Below are 17,071 nucleotides of genomic sequence, written 5' to 3' on the forward strand. Positions count from 1 at the left end.
AAAAAAAAAAAAAAAAAAAACTCTGTGGAGTTCAGTTCTATTATGCACACATGGGGTTGCCATGAGTAGATCTGACTGAACAGCCAACTAACAAGAAGAGTTGTTGAACCAGGTGGTAGTTATCATGTCCACTAGGCCACTTCATTCCCCGTAATCCTGTACCAAAGAACATTTTCCCTTGATGTATACATTCCCATACAAACACTAAAACAAAAATCTTATTTTCCGCAAATTGAAAAGTAACTGACATTTTCCCCAGCATTTCATGTGTCAAAAATTATTTGATTGACATATAATAGCCATTTCAGGTCCAAGTCTATCTATACACATAGATTGAAATGCAGAAAAAAAGAACATAGCCAGATAAATCATCCTTGCCCCTGTCACCTTTTAGCATAGTAGTTAAGAACATGGGCCCTAGAGCAGAGCTTTGAACCAGTTCATTTTGGTTCAAATCTCATGCAGAGAATTTGCATTTCTATTCCAGATATACTGAATCAGTCTACAGTTTAACAAGATCCCCGGTGATTCTTATGTATGAATATATCTAGGATCTCTAAGAATCACAGGGGATCTTGTTAAAATGTGTAATGATTCAGTATATCCGGGTGGATGTGCAAATTCTCAGCAGGAGTTTGAACTGGAATTAACCTGTTTGAAGTTCTGCTCTAGAGTCAGACCATCTGAATTCAAACACAAGCTCTGACACTTAGTTTCTTCGGCAAGTCACTTACATTTTCTTCCCTAATTTTTTATCTATAAAATGTGGGTAACAATTGTGTCTACTTTATAGAGTTGGTAGAATATCAGATGAAATCATTCTTGTATGGGTGCTTAAAATAGTGCCTGGCATATAACAGGCAGTTAACAAATGTTAGCTGTTACGTAGATAATATATCTTCATATATTATGTCTGTTTATAATGTTTGTTCAACAGTCAAAAATGTTCTAATTCTTTTGTTGAATTCCAATTCTTAGATTAGTAAGTAAGGTTTCTGCCTTTGGAAAGTTTATGGTTTATGGACTGAATATTGATTGGACAGGTAGAGGTCTGAGTATTCAGTGGAATCAATCAATAAATGGTTATCTGAATAACATCTTCATTTGTATAATATTGTGCAGGTGAGTACCCTCTCTTGGGGTTGGGCTCTCATTCCTCTCCCTGTGGACCCACCATTGTATACAGGAATCACATTTTGTTGTCATTATTTGCATGGTTATAATCCTCACTGCTCCATGAGGTCTTTGAGTCCTGGGCCTGCACAGTCGCACTTCTGAGCCCCACATGCAGAAGTGCCCCACGCTGAGCTTAATTTTCTACAATTGCCATCTTGAAATCCTTAATAAGTTTTGCACAAGAAATGCCACTTTTTCACTTTGTTCTAGGCCCTGCATATTATGTAGCCATTTCCACCTGGGGCCAAGTGTTTTAATCTCTATGACCCTAGGACGAAAAGCTTGATAAATATTTATTGACAGAATGACATTTATGAACAGGTGAATGAATTAAATGTATCAGTGAATGAATGGCTCTGAAAACATGGTCAACAAGTGAGACGTTTAAACTCTGATTACATTTTGTTTTCCTTTAAAGAGACAAAGAAGGACCATGCCAGGATGCCATAAAGGAAACAATATTCAAGCATTGCCTTGGATGCTAACAATGACAGTAAAAAGTGTAAAGCATCCCTTTATTGGGTTTCAACTATGGAACTCCCACCAGTGTTAATGGGTATTGGGAAAGGGAATTGATGGCAGGACTGAGCAAAGCCTGCAGAATTCATTTTGATAACTGGATTCAGTCACATTTACTCCTTAAAGGTTATTAGTTATTTTAGATAATTTTGTTAAATGCTCGAGAGGGAAAATGAAGACATATTAATAAACACACAATTATACAGGTTAAAGCAACAATGCAGTGCTGGTCATCAGGAACCTTGTGCTAATTTTAATTAGCTGCTTTCCCTTGCTTTCAAATGTAATTAAAGGAGCTTAGTTGTGCTCAGTGATGCAAGCCACCTTATTTAATCACTAACATTATTTCCCTGAACTATTAATGATTTTCAAAACGCTTGTTTATGCAGAATTAGAACAGTAATTACCTTACCAGTTAATTTTGTACCTTCACATTTCACACCTAGCTCAAACGTCATTCATTTACCACGGCTTCTCTGTCAAAACAAAGAAATGCTTGTTCTAAATGTGCTTCTGAGTGCCAAATTGAAAGCCAAGTTTTGTAACACTAATAAAGTAGCTCCCAAGTGAAACAGGTGTAGTAATTTAGACCCTTCCTGTCTCGAGCTTGCACGTACATGCTATGTCTTTTCTTTATTAGCTTTAAAATGAGAGCTTGGTGTGCAAAATAAGCTATTTAATTCAGACTTGTGGAGCAGAATATAATCTTTAATTTAAACTAGTGCAGTAAAAAGAAGCCTTTAATTTTAACTGGCATGTGCGTGTGAATTTGAATTAATAATCCAGAAAATTGAAACTATTTTGCTGCTGTTGCTGGATATTGACTGTTCTTCACATGCCCTTAGTTTCACTCACTCGATTTCTCTCCCAAACTGTAGCCAGTGCTTTCCTTCCCATCTTTTTCCTCCCCTTATGTTGTAGCTTCTTTATGCAAAGCAAAGCTTTCTGAAAAAGAAAGTCTCAGTTGACTGAACTTCCTTTACTGGAGAAAAAAAAAAAGAAGCCCTTTAATAAAGGAATACTAAATCTCTATTAATTTAGTTTACAAAAAGAATATAATTGGTGTATTCATTATATCTACTTAAGACGTAATTCAAGTGCACTCTGAATTCATGCCTGATTGAACCCTTAGATGGAAAAACGTTCTACCCACATTCCTGTCACAAAACCCCACTGAATCAGATTGTACCAATTCCTACTGTGAAGCATGTTCCCACATCTGGAGCAATTTTTCAGAAAATATTAGTGACAACAATTACACTCATGACACTATATTTATTATAATTTGTCTAGGACAAATGTTCTTCTAACAAGACAGTAGACTTAAATTTAAATTTAAATTTAAGTAGACTTAGCCCATTCTTCAAAACCCTGCATAGAGATTATTGACCCAGGGGGCCTCTGGGTATTCTGCTGACCCTAACTGAGCTCTCGCGTCCCAGAATCACAGAAACTCTGAGCATATGTACTATGAATTTAGCTCTTATAACTATTTATTAAATCTTCCATCAACGAAGCACATTTTAAGTTGGTAGCATATTTATTTGTTAAAAATGTATTTCACAGATTCTCAACACCTTGGAGCTAAGGTCATATATATTCAATTCATTTTTGTATGTGAATTAATGTATTTGCAAAGGTGGAAATTAATACTGGAGACAAAAGTGCACCTTCCAAAATGTCAAATAGGTAGGGTTATTGAGCAAACATGCACTGAGCTAAGGTCAAGGGTACTTGGGAACATAAAATGTACATTTTAGGGCAGAGGAAGGAGGAAATGATTTGATTAAGATCAGCAAAAGTTAGTCATTGTTTTGGATAAGCATTTAGTCAAGAAGCAAAGAGGAAGGGAGAAGCAGAAGAGATAGGAAAGCTTGGGGCAGGCTGGTATAGTTGGGATCAAACAATGTTGATTCCCAGCCTCTGATGGATGACAATGAATACACAGAGCCTCCTCTACCTTAAGATGCTTCACCAATCAGGCCTTTAACAGAACTCAAGTCTCCGCACGAGAGAGGAGAATGCCATTCTAGGGGGGAGATCATGAATGTGGAATCCTAATCCCCCCTACCCGACAAATATAAATAGATGATAGATAGACAGGCAGACCAAAATAGATATGCATTTATGTAAATGTATATACCATTTTGCTAGTTCATGAAGCTCTTTTAATAGAAGGTAAAGCTTTTCATTAATTAAAGCTTAAAAATTAAATTGCTAGAAGGCAATCTGTGGAGGTAAGACTCATTCACACCAGAAGGCAACAGTCAACAAGTATATTTACCAAACCTAGGTGACTTCAACTGGATAACTAGACAGGGAAGATGGGTGCAGAGGCAGTATGATGTTTCTGAGAAGCCAAAAAACTCCATGTGTGCTTCACATATACTTTGTTTTAAAGAAACTTTGTATTCAGTAGATTTCTTAAAGTCTGACTACAGTTTTTTATAATCCTTCTTTTATTTATTGTAATTTGGTCATATCTTCCCAAATTAGGTTTTACTGAGAAGAAAATCTCCTTGAAGGCATGGTCCATGTTGTACACACCTGTCTCCTCTTGGTAGGCAAGTATTGTGTTCAGTAAATAATGTGATTTAACAGTTCTACTTCTGTGACTGACTTACTTCACTCAGAATAATATATTCAAGGTTTATTAAAGTTGCACCATGTATCAGGACTTCATTTCTCTTTACGGCAGAGTAATACTCCCATTATATGTGCATACCACATTTTGTTTATCCATTCCTCTTGGTGAACATTCAAGCTACTCCCATCTTTTGGCTCTTATGAACAATGTTACAATAAGCATTGGTATACAAGGGTCTGGTTGCATACCATGATGGACATAATGTCACTGAATTGTACAGATAAAAATTTGAAATGACAAATGTTTTGTTATCATAATAAAAAGGCAGCAAAACATAATAAGAAAACAATATAGATAAAAATACAAACTTAATAGTTTATTGATTGATGTATTGCTTGAATCATTGACAAAATCAAATTGCCCCAAACATTCCTGTTGGCTTAATTCCTTATGAATACAGCTTAACATCTGAATCCTTTTAGCCTCAGTCAGGGCTGTGTGATGTATATACAATTTAATTTGGCAAACATTGATTACAAGCTTGCCACGTGCCAGTCATTATGCAAACAAACCTTAATAAGACCTCACCACTGCCCCTAGTGAAGGAGATAAACACACAAACAAATTGAACATGATGTTGTATGAATCACAGAGGAAGAAACAATCTCAGAATAGATTGTTACCAATTGTCTCAAAGATCTCCAGGGATATTTGTATTTTGTTGTATGTTGGGGTTTTGTTCCTTACTGTACTGTTGTTCTAGAAGACCACTAAGGATCTTTTCTGATAAGAAATGATGACTAGGTTTTACTTAAATCAAATTGGAATATATCATAATATAAATCTATTTCCTATTATTAAAATATCCTTGAATACACAAAATACCTGGTCTTAATTTCCTATATAAACTATCTTTTTGGGATTTAAATATAATAATTAAGGCAATCTCTGGCTTTCTCCTCTCTAGAATGAAGCATTCTAGTTGCATCAGTCTTCCTCTATTAAGCTTATTTCCCATTCTATAATAAGTATAATGGTCCTCTGAACACCTTCAAGTTGCTTTCTTTTTCTTTTATTTTTTCCTTTTTTATTGCCTCTTTCATTTCTTCCTTTCTTACCTAATCACATGGCCTTTTAAGACATTTTGCACAGAACAATAAAACCAATCCCTGCCCTTGAGAATCTTATAGCTCTGTCAGGAAGATAGTGTGAAAATGTGTTATTAAGCTAACCACAAATAAAGTACTTGGGAGTTCAGAGTGAGGAAAAAGTAAATAATCAGAGAACTATTGATGAGGAGGTAGGTAAGTGTAATTTTAACCTGAAGAGAAGTTGACAAAATGCATTCTAAAGAAAGGAAACCATTTTAACAAGCAGCTGTTGTTAGGGGATGTCAAGTGATTCTGACTCATAGTGATGCTATGCACACCAGAATGAAACATTGTCTGTACTATGCCATCCTCACAATATTTGCTATGCTTGTAGTCACTGTGTCAATCCAGCTCATTGAGGGTCTTCCCCTTTTTCTCTGACCTCCACTTTACTAAGTGTAATATCCTTCTCCAGGGAATGGTCCTTTCTGACCACAGGACCAAAGTAGGTGAGACAACTCTGGTCATTCTCACTTCTAAGGAGCATTCTGGCTGCACTTCTTCCGGAATAGATTTGTTCATTCTTCTGGCAAAACCAAAAACCAAACTCACTGCCATTGAGTCGGATCTGACTCACAGAGACTTCTCCTTGGATTTCCAAGGTGGTATTACTACAGAAGTAGATTGCCCAATCTTCTTTCCAAGGAGTGGCTGGTGAGTTTGAACCTCCCGCCTTCTGGTTAGCAGTCAAATACCTTAGGCACTATGCCACCAGTTCTTCTGGCAGACCATGGTATTCTCAGTATTCTTCACCAGCACCACAATTCAAAGGCATCAATTATTCTTCAGTCTTCCTAATACGTTATCCAGCTTTCACATGCACATGAGGCGATTGAAAATGTTTTGCAGAACATTTGCCCAGTGCAATTCGATGTCTGATTTCTTGACTGCTGCTTTCATGAGTGTTGATTGTGGATCCCAGTAAAATGAAACCTTGACAACCTCAATCTTTTCTCCATTTACCATGATGTTACTTATTAGTCCAGGTGTGAAGATTTTTGTTTTCTTTATGTTGAGGTGCAATCTGTACTGAAAGCTGTAGTCTTTGATCATCAATAAGTGTTTCAAGTCCTTTTCACTTTCAACAAGCAAGGTTGTGTCATCTGCACATCACAGGTTTTTAATGAGTCTTCCTTCAATCCTGATGCCACATTCTTCTTCATATAGTTCAGTTTCTTGGATTATTTGCTCAGCATACAGATTGAACAAGTATGATGAAAGGATACAAGCTTGACACATGCCCTTCCTAATTTTAAACCATGCAGTATTCCCTTCTTCTGTTCTAATGACAGCTTCTTTGTCTATAGAGAGGTTCCTCGTGAACACAATTAAGTGTTTTGGGATTGTCATTCTTTGCAATGTTATCCATAATTTGTTATAATCCACACAGTCAAATGCTTTTGCATAGTCAATAAAACACAAATAAACATCTTTCTGGTATTCTTTGCTTTCAGTTATGATCCATCTGACATCAACAATGATATCCCTCATTCTAGGTCCTCTTCTGAATCTAGCTTGCATTTCTGGAAGTCCCCTGTCAATAAACTATTGTACCCATTTTTTAATTATCTTCAGCAAAATTTTACTTCTATGTGATATTAATGATATTATTTTATAATTTCCACATTTGGTTGGATCACCTTTCTTTGGAATGGGCACAAATATGAATCTCTTCCAGTCAGTTGGCCAGGTAGCTGTCTTCCAAATTTCCTGGCCTATATGAGTAAGTGCCTTCCAGAGCTGCATTCATTTGTTGAAACATCTCAATGGATATTCCATCAATTCCTGGAGCCTTATTTTTAGCAAATACTTCAATGAAGCTTGGACTTCTTCCTTCCATACCATTGATTCTTGATCATATGCTTCCTTCTGAAATGATTGAACATAGACCAATTCCTTTTGGTACAGTGACTTTGTGCGTTTCTTCCATCTTCTTTTGATGCTTCCTGCATCGTTCAATATTTTGCCCATGCTTCAATTCGAGGTTTGACTTTTTCTTCACTTCTTTCAGATTGAGAAATGCCAAGCATATTCTCTTTTTGTTTTCTAATTCCAGGTCTTTGCATATCTCATCATAGTACTTCACTTTGTCTTCTTGAGCCACACTTTGAAATCTTCTGTTCAGCTTTCCTATTTCAACATTTCTTCCTTTTGCTTTAGCTACACTCCACTGAAAAGCAAGTTTCAAAGTCTCTTCTGACATCAGTTTTGGTCTTTTCTTCCTTCCCTGTCTTTTCAGTGATTTTTTTTTTTTTTCATGTATGATGTTTTTGATGTCATCCTACAACTTCTCTGGTCATCAGTGTTCAATGCGTCAAATCTATTCTTCAGATGGTCTCTACATTCAGGTGAGATATACCCTCAGTTATAGAGTAGCTGTCATGAATTTGTTTTAATTTTCTTCTGTTTCAACTTGAACTTGCCTATGAGCAACGGATAGTCTATTCCACATTCAGCTCCTGGCTTTTTTGACTGATGATATTGAGCATCTTCATCACCTCTTTCCACAAATGTAGTCAATTTGATTTCTGTGTATTCTTTTTGGCAAGGTCCAGTTGTATAGCTGCCATTTATGTTGTTGGGGGAAAAAAAAAAGGTATCTGCAATGAATAAATTGTTGGTTTTGCAAAATTGTATCATGCAATCTCCAGTGTCATTTCTATCACTAAAGCCAGGTTTTCCAGCTACCAAAAGTTCTTCCTTGTTTCCAACTTTTGCATTCCAATCGTTAGCAACAATCAACACATCTTGATTGCATGTTTTGTCAATTCCAGACTACAGAAGGTGGTAATTCATAAGGTTTTCAGTGGCCAATTCTTTCAGAAGTGGATGGTTCCATCCTTTCCAGTCTGTCTTAGTCTGGAAGCTCCACTAATAAAAAAAAACATTTAGTGTACTCTTGGAATTCCTAATAAAAATCCACACTGAGTGAAATGTAGTAAGATACAAATGACTATAAAGGAAAATAAGGCTGAAAAAGCAAGTTGTGGTCAGAGACTGGATGTCCTTGAATTCATGCAATAGAATTGTTTTCCAGGAAAATGTAGAGTCACTGAGCAGTTTGAGCAGAGGAGCAATATCTATATTGACAAAAAATAAAACATAACAAAATTATAAAACAATGTAAATTAAAAAAATTTTTGATAGTTTATTGATTGATGTATTGACTAAACCATTGGATTAACAAAGTTGCCCCAAACTTTCCAATCTGCTTAATTCCCTTAGCACTGGAATGAAGTTTAGCACTGAATCCCCTTAGCTTGGGTCATGGGTGTGTGTTGCATGAACAATTTCATTTAGCAAACATTGATTACATGCTTGCCATGTGTTAGTCATTGTGCTGTGCTCTGGGAAAACAAACATTTTTAATGTAATCCCACTTCTGCCCCCAGAAGATAGTGTGGATAAAGAATGAACTTAAAAATTAGGTAGACCCAGTTTCAGTTCTGACTATTTAATTTGCTAATCGCTTAATCACTGGAACATTTCTTAAATCCATCCCTCAATCCCCATTTAGTAAATGAAAATAATAGAACCTCCCACATAGATATGTCATGGAAGTAAATTGCTAAACTCTTATAAAACGTCTTTGTCTGGCATAGAGGATATGCTCAACAAATATTGTTTCCAGTATAACTCCCTGTGTTTCCTATTTGCATTAAGGACATCTCTGATTCATCTTTGACTTCTCACTTATTTCCACACTCAACTAGTTCACTTCTGTTTTTGTACTAGCTCTTTCATTCACATTTCCTCTTCCTCATTTCAGATCTCCACTTCTTCTTCCTTGACTTATTTATGGCATTAGTCTCCCTCCTAACTTAGACCACCTCTAGCTCCTTTACTGTTCAGCCCATCCTGCCAACTGTGTCGTAATCATACTCCTATAGCACTTTGCTGGTTCTATGACTGCCCTGGCTAAAATATGTCCATGGTTCTGAATACTCTGCATAATTAAGACCAATCTTCTTAGATTTACATTCAGAGCTCTACAACTTTTGGTACAAAGACTTTTTCAATATAAGCTCCCATTAATGACTAAGTTTTACTCACATAAAACAATTTGTTTCCTGTATATGCCCTGTGGTTTCCTGACTCTGCACTTTAGCTCATGTGCAGAGTTTCAATTTCAATCTCTGCAGTGCCATTCCTACTATCACCACTTCATTCAATTATGAAGGAAGCTGATTTTCTGAGGAAGACATTGAAGAAAGTTAGAAAAAAACTGGGGTCCTTGGTAACATCATTAAGCAACTAAATTAACCAATCCTGAGTCTACTCAGCCTCAGAACTGGATATGTGAACTAAGAGATTCCTTTGTGGTTTTAGAGAGTTGAGGAATGGTTTTCTATTACTAGAAGTTGAAAGCATCCTGTATGATAATGTGGTCACCACCTCAATGAGCTCATTATTTAGCATGATAACATCGGAGAAGATAACTTGTAAGCAACCATTTATATTCTGCATGAGAATAAATCTTACCCCCTAGATGGATTTAATGCCTCCAAACTCTATGTCTCTATAGAATTATAATTGTTGATTCATTCTGTTACATTAGCCACAGGAAAACCAGACTTCAAAAATAATTATGGAGATTATCAAGATTTCGAATTCACCAGTAGCAACACCCACTGGTTTGGAAGTTGGTCCCACTTCTCTCCTCAGAAGGTACAAAGGTAAGAGAGATAGAGCATAGACTTCTCTCTTCTGCACATGGTACCTGCTTCATCTACCAATAGCTTCCAACTTACAACATATTCAAGTTACAGTGAACCATACAAAGTTGTCTATTGCTGTTGTACATCCTATTATTAGTAATGAGTACTGCAATAGTTAAGATTGTGTGTCTTCTTGGCTGGACCATGATTTTGAGAGACTTCGCAGCTGGATGTAGTTATTCCCTATCATGAGATTTCATGTGGTGTAATCACCTCCATGGTGAAATCTGGAATGAGCAACTAATTAGTTGAGGGTGAGTTACCTTCAGGGTATGACCTGTTCTCAGCATATGTGGAGAAGCTTTGGGAAGGGTCTCTAGCTATTTGTTCATTTTGGGATCCTGCATTTTGCTCATCATCATCTCCAGTTCCTGGACTTGAACTAGTAGGCTGCCATGTTGCCCACTGATCTTGGGATTATTGCCTTTGCTGCCTGTGAGCCAACAATCTGCCAATCTTGCATTTGTCAGCCTCAGCAGCCAATAGCCTGCTATAAACCAAAAAAAAAAAAAAAAAAAAACCTCGTTGACATCAAGTCGATTGTGACCCATAGTGACCCCCACTGTGTTTCTGAAGCAATAAATCTTTGCAGAAGTAGATTGAACCACCAACCTTCTAGTTAGCAGTCAAGAGCTCCTTATAGTCTGCTACACTGCCTGCTAATCAGCCCCTGTGGCTGTGTGAGCCAGGAGAGGCCTCCAGCTTGCTCCAGTGAGTCTAGATGGCAGAGCTGAATCCCACAGTTGAGGGGCCTCCAACCATAATCCAGAGGGATAAAGTCTTCCCCTAGAGCTGGTACTGTGAACTCGGACTTCTAGCCTAGTTTCTCTCTAGAGCCAGCACTCTAAATTTGGACTTGTAGCCTCCTAAATTGTAAGAGAATAAATTTCTGTCAATAGCATGTGCTTTTTCTATTATAGCAGTTCTAGAGAACTAAGATGTGTACTATATACAATGAATGTTGCAGCACATAATTTGCTGATATTACCATTCTCAGATGTTCACTTATAGATGTTCAAAGATCAGATTTATAGATACTTATAATAAAAGGCAACAATAATGAAAACTTAAAAAAAAAAAAATTTCCCTTCCCTCAGAACTGACTTATGATGGAGTCATTGGAACAGAACACCATAGTAAGGCAGGACTGCCTGTACTCTCATTTACATGCTCAACTCTCTGCTGCTGGGCCTTTCAGAAGATTTCTCCCTCCTGGCATGAAAATTATTTCAGGAAACAACACATGATCTAACTCCAGGGTGAACAGACAATCCCTCTTGTATCCAAAATGTAACAATTTTAAATTCACTATTCTCCTTCTGGAGGACCATGTAAATCCTCAGGAACTAGGCCAGTTATAGTGCAATATCAACCACAGCCCTGATAATAATAATCAGAGAGGTATCAAACTCCCTGTTTCTGCCTCAAGGCACCTACTGTGGCTTTAACCTAAATATGTTAAAGTTGTTCTTTTATCCATTTACCATTTTTTCCCTTAAATTTGAGGGGCTCAGGTCCTGTTTCTCTTTTCCCATATTTCCAGGGAAGTCACAAATAAATAAGACTTTGCTATCCAAGAGTCCTTCTGGTGGGTGATCCACCCTCAACCCTATGAACTACAGATATCCAATTCTATTCCTTACTCTGTACGTTACATTACAGTGACTTGAATGCATGCTTCATCTCTTTCCTATATGATAAGCTTATTGAGGGCAAGTTTCTTTTCTGTTTCATCTTTATTCCCCCAACACAGTTTCTTGAACACAGCAAACACTCTGTCAATAATGAAGAGAATATATAGCTATTTGTAGAATAGAATTCCTTGGTGGTGCAAATGGTGAACATGCTTGGATGCTAACCGAAGGATGGTGGTTAGAGTCCACCCAGAGATGCCTCAGAAGAAAGGCCCGGTGATCTAGTTCCAAAAAATCAGCCATTGAAAACCCTATGGAGTACAGTTTAACTCTCATACACATGGGGGTCACCATGAGTCAGAATCAACTTGACAGCAACTGTTTCTGTTTTTTTTTTTTTTTTTTTTAATGTGCAGAATGAGATGAATGAGGCAGAGAGAAAAACCAAGAAGTCGACTTAGATGTTATTAGAGTGATCCAGACAAGAGGAAGGAAATCCTAGCCTTGGCCAGTGGTGGTGGAAATAAACAAATGAAAATAGATTAAGGAGCTAGGACAGGAGTCCAATGATCTGAGATTGTGATTAACTGTCAAGGATAAAAAGTTGGGAAATATCATTACATGAAATTTAAAAAGGAATAACGAGCACATATGGAAACGGAAACCAGAAAAGAGGGGTTCAGTGTTAGTTTCTCTGCATCATTATTACAGGCAGATCACCAAAATTGAATATAATATACTAATGGATGTTCAAATAATAGACAAGACCCCAAAACATTTCTCTAAAAACATTTCTCCCAGAACGTGCCAGCAATGGACTATTCCCTGCCAAAATCTGTTAAACTCTGTTTCCTGAGAACACGGCTAGTCAATATTTCCCATCTACCCTAAATTTTGAGATGGCTACATGACAGTCTCACCAATGGACTACAAGAAATGGATACAACTTCCAGGTGAGGCCTTGAGACCAGCATATGCATTCTCAGTGCTCTTCCATTTGCCACTAGTTGGAGCCCACAGCAACTAAGCATCAATGATGAAGATGTTGATAAGCCTCTAGGGATGGTGGAGCGGTGTGATGGAAGAAACCTGGATCTTTAAATGCGGAGAAGAGTTATCTGCTGACCTGGTGTGCTAACTTTGGATTATTATTATCAGAGGTAAATTAACTATCCCCCATTTTTTTTCAATAAGGCCACTGTATTATGATTGAATATCTTTGTTACAACCTTATTAACTAAAGCAAATATTTTATTATGTTCAGGACTTCAATGGCTTTAAAATGAGTCACTCTTAATTCTGAGGCTGACACTCCTGGGAAGGAAGATGGGGCAATCTACTTCTGTAATGATACTGCCTTGGAAACCCAAGGAAGGGTTGCTATGAGTCAGTCTTACTCAAGGGCACACAACAACAACAACAACAATTCTGAGGCTGAAGAGAGCTCCATTGCTGTCTAAACTATTTGCTTATGAAATGGTATAAAAATGCTGAAAAATAGGGTAGGCCTTAGAAGTATCAGATTACATATAAGCTTAAAAGAAGTCATTCCCATTTCCCAGCATCAGAAAAATTTGTGCTGCTCCCTGGCAAAAAGCTTGTTTTTATATGTTTCATGTAACTAAGGACTTTCCTCTCCTTGCAGTGGTTTGTAGGAAACTCAGAGACATATATGTGTTACAACACTAGCAAATACAGTAGCAAACTCGTAGGACTGTGTGCACGTGGTCTATGAATTCTTGGTACCTGATTTTCATTTCCTTACTCATATTTTCTCTCTTCACTGAGTATCTCAATTATAAATTCTGACCTCTTAAACTGGATAGGGTATGTTTATGTCATTTCAAATCATTTATAAAAAGAGATGGGACATAATATAAATAACTATATACCAAAAACCAAACTCACTACCATCAAGTCTATTGCGAATCATAGCAACCCCTCCTTGGGTTTTCGAGGTGGTATCTCTACAGAGGTAAGTTGCCCAATCTTCCTTCTGAGGAGTGGCTGTTGGGTCTGAACTGCCAGCCTTCTGGTTAGCAGTCAAATGTCTTAGGCACTATGCCACTAGAGCTCCCAAATAAATATATAAAAACATAAATTGGCAAAGGGACCCATTTTTAAAAATCTAACGTTGTGTTTAGAGAAGCTGTAGAATCCAATGAGACAATATATACTGTTGCAAAGGTGGTTTCTGAACAGCAAAATTTGGATAATCTACTTTGTAGCCTGTAATTTCTCCCCTTTTAAGTATAAGAATACATTTATTAAGCTATTTATAGATGTTTAACATATGATTTACTGTTCTAAACACTCATTTCTTGATCTTTGCTCTTTATACCAGACATCCGTTTAGTATACATGTATTATTCAAATGTCATATTAAGAGAGGCAGGATGAAAACATTCCATTTTAATTTGGTACAGAATTAGGTTTTAGTAATTTCTTTCTTCCTTTTTTGGTTATATTATTTATATGTATAAATTAAATAAATCATTTTCCTAAGGATTTTAACAAAATTTGAATGGGCTTTTTGTAAGTTTCCACCTCCTCTATGTTTAATGATACCATACTGGAGGAATTAAAAGGTTCCTAGAAGGTAGCACAGTAGTTATGTTGCACCTTTTCAAAGTGATACAAAAGGTCAATCCCATTTAAGATTTCAAATATATACCCTAATTTTAAAGCTGCTGAACAAACACCTCACATATAATCATGAACACTTTAGGTATAATACTGGCAATGTTAGTTTAAGAAAAATGTATATAGAAATGTATATTTTATATTTAGGAGCTCTGGTATAGTGCCTAAGGCATTTGACTACTACCCAGAAGGCTGGCAGTTTAAACCCATCAGACACTCCTAAGAAGGAAAATTGGACAATCTACTTCTGTAATGATACCACCTCAGAAACCCAAGGAGGGGTCGCTATGAGTCGGATCCGACTCGATGGAAGGGAGTTAGTTAGTTTATATTTTATATTTAAATATATTAGGTCTTTGAAAGGGTTTAGGAAACTAAATATGACTGAAAGCAAACAAAAATAAAAATAATAATAATAAAAAAGCACTTCTAATATTTCTATGATGCCCAAGATTCATGGTCTCCAGGCAACTGAGCAGCACATGGCCACACAAGTCTGGCCTGCTCGTACAGCACCAGTGTGTGTTTGGTTGATGATTTATTCAAATCTAGTTTCAAATCTGCTCTTAGCTCCCTCATTGCTTTAATGGAGCTAGCCCACCATTCATAACTGTCAAGGACTGATTCATCAGGACTGAGACTTTTTGGTCTCCAAACTTGTATAAGCATCTTTTTCTTGTTAGCATATACATGACTATAAATGCTATTGTTCCATTCTTTCACATGTTCCCCTTTTGTAAATATTTTGGAATGCATCTACACAATTTTTAAATTAAACTATGGAAGGAAGCTTGGAAGGAAGATTGGGCAATCTACTTCTGTAGTGACACTGCCTCAGAAACCCAAGGAGGGGTTGCTGTGAGTCAGGTCCGACTCAATGGCAAACAACAACAACATGGAAGAAAGCACTCTTGAATCACAAGGAAATGTTATTTTAGAGATTTTTTTTTTTTTTTTTTTGGCTTATGGTTGAAGGTGATGACCCCAAACACCACAAGCAATCATGGATAAATGGTCTTGAATTTATAAAATAAAAATAAACCTCAGAATGTACAATTTGACAGGAATAAGTGACTGAAAACTTAATGATATCTTTTAAAAAGTGACAAAGTGATCACTTAATTCAATCAGATAGTTCTGATCTTCTGTTAAAAATAAAGAATTTACAGTAATGAATGAATCTCAAGAGCATAACAATTCAGGAAAGAAGTAAGTTACAGAAGAATGGAGAATAGCTACATTTATATAAAGTTAAAAACATCAAATAAAAACCAAATGAATGATTAACTGAAAATTCAGCATAGTGGTTACTAGTGGTCAGGGGGCCTAGAGGATGAGATTTGAAGAGGCACTTAAGGGACTTCTGAGAATTGCTTATTTGCTTCTTTTTAAGATGAGTGGGAAGATATATCAACCAAAGGCTTATCCACATTATGACAAGTTTGGCACATATCCTGGGCACCACTGGAAAGGGAGGCCATTGAGCAGTTTTATTAATCCTGTAGGGACCAAACTTTTTTTTTATCTCAAACAAGGTAGACACAAGCATAGGGAGGGGTCACTAGCTCCAGGCACAAGTTCAAGGTATCCCCTGATGAGGCACAAAATAATGTTCCAAGGGGCCACAAATATGAAAGGGGCCTAACACAGCAGAACACAAGGACGGAAGGCATTTCTGTAGACACACCTTGAAATTGGGAGGAGGCAGCAATTTAGAGATTGCTTCTGGGCGCACCTTTCTCTTTCTCAGGCCATACAAGGTGCTTGCCGTAGGCTCTAATTTCCGTAGGTAAGTTTCTGGTAAGGGTTTCTCTTATTACGGCTTATTAAACTGAACAGCAGGCTTTCCTAGTGTTTTACTGGCATTTTATTTCAAATTCAAAGTGGTCATTTGCTATTAATTTTAAAAGAATAATATGGCCAGTTAGTAAAACATGGCATTGGTAAACTACTGAAAAAAAGAAGAAAATAAAATCTTGACAAAAGATGCCTACATGACTTTGAGGGAGATACGCATACTTCACATAACATTAGCATTATATATTTAATATACATAGAACAACACAGACAGGACATTGAAGATAATAATAATACTTAAGTTCCGTAGTGATGTTGCCTCGGAAACCCAAGGAGGAGTCGCTATGAGTCGGATCCAACTCAACGACTCAACAGCAGTGAGTTTGTTTGTTTGCTTGTTTGTTTTGGTGTACAAAATAAATGGTAAGTAAATATACCAAAAATGTGCTGTCATCCACATACCCTACCACACAAATATCTTGGATTCTACCTATGAAATGAAACTATACCTATATTTATATTAAATAGTATATATATAAAGGAGTTTTGGTGATATAGTGGGTAAGGCATGTGGCCACTAACCAGAAGGTCAGTGGTTCAAACCCAGAAGCCACTTCATGAAAGGAGGATGGGGCAATCTACTTCTATAGATTTATAGCTTTGGAAACCCAAAAGAGGGTCGCTATAAGTTGGAATCAACTCAATGGCACTGAGTTTGGTTTTGGTTTGGTAGTGTGTATGTGTGTGTGTGTGTGTGTATTATATATATGTTGTAGTTGTTATTTGCCATCGAGTCATCCCCGACTCATAGCAACCCATCCTTGGGTTTCCAAGGCAGTATCACTA

This window comes from Orycteropus afer, unplaced genomic scaffold (assembly GCF_000298275.1).
Source record: "Orycteropus afer afer isolate SDZICR_OR568_19922 unplaced genomic scaffold, OryAfe1.0 scaffold00152, whole genome shotgun sequence".
Classification (NCBI taxonomy): domain Eukaryota; kingdom Metazoa; phylum Chordata; class Mammalia; order Tubulidentata; family Orycteropodidae; genus Orycteropus; species Orycteropus afer.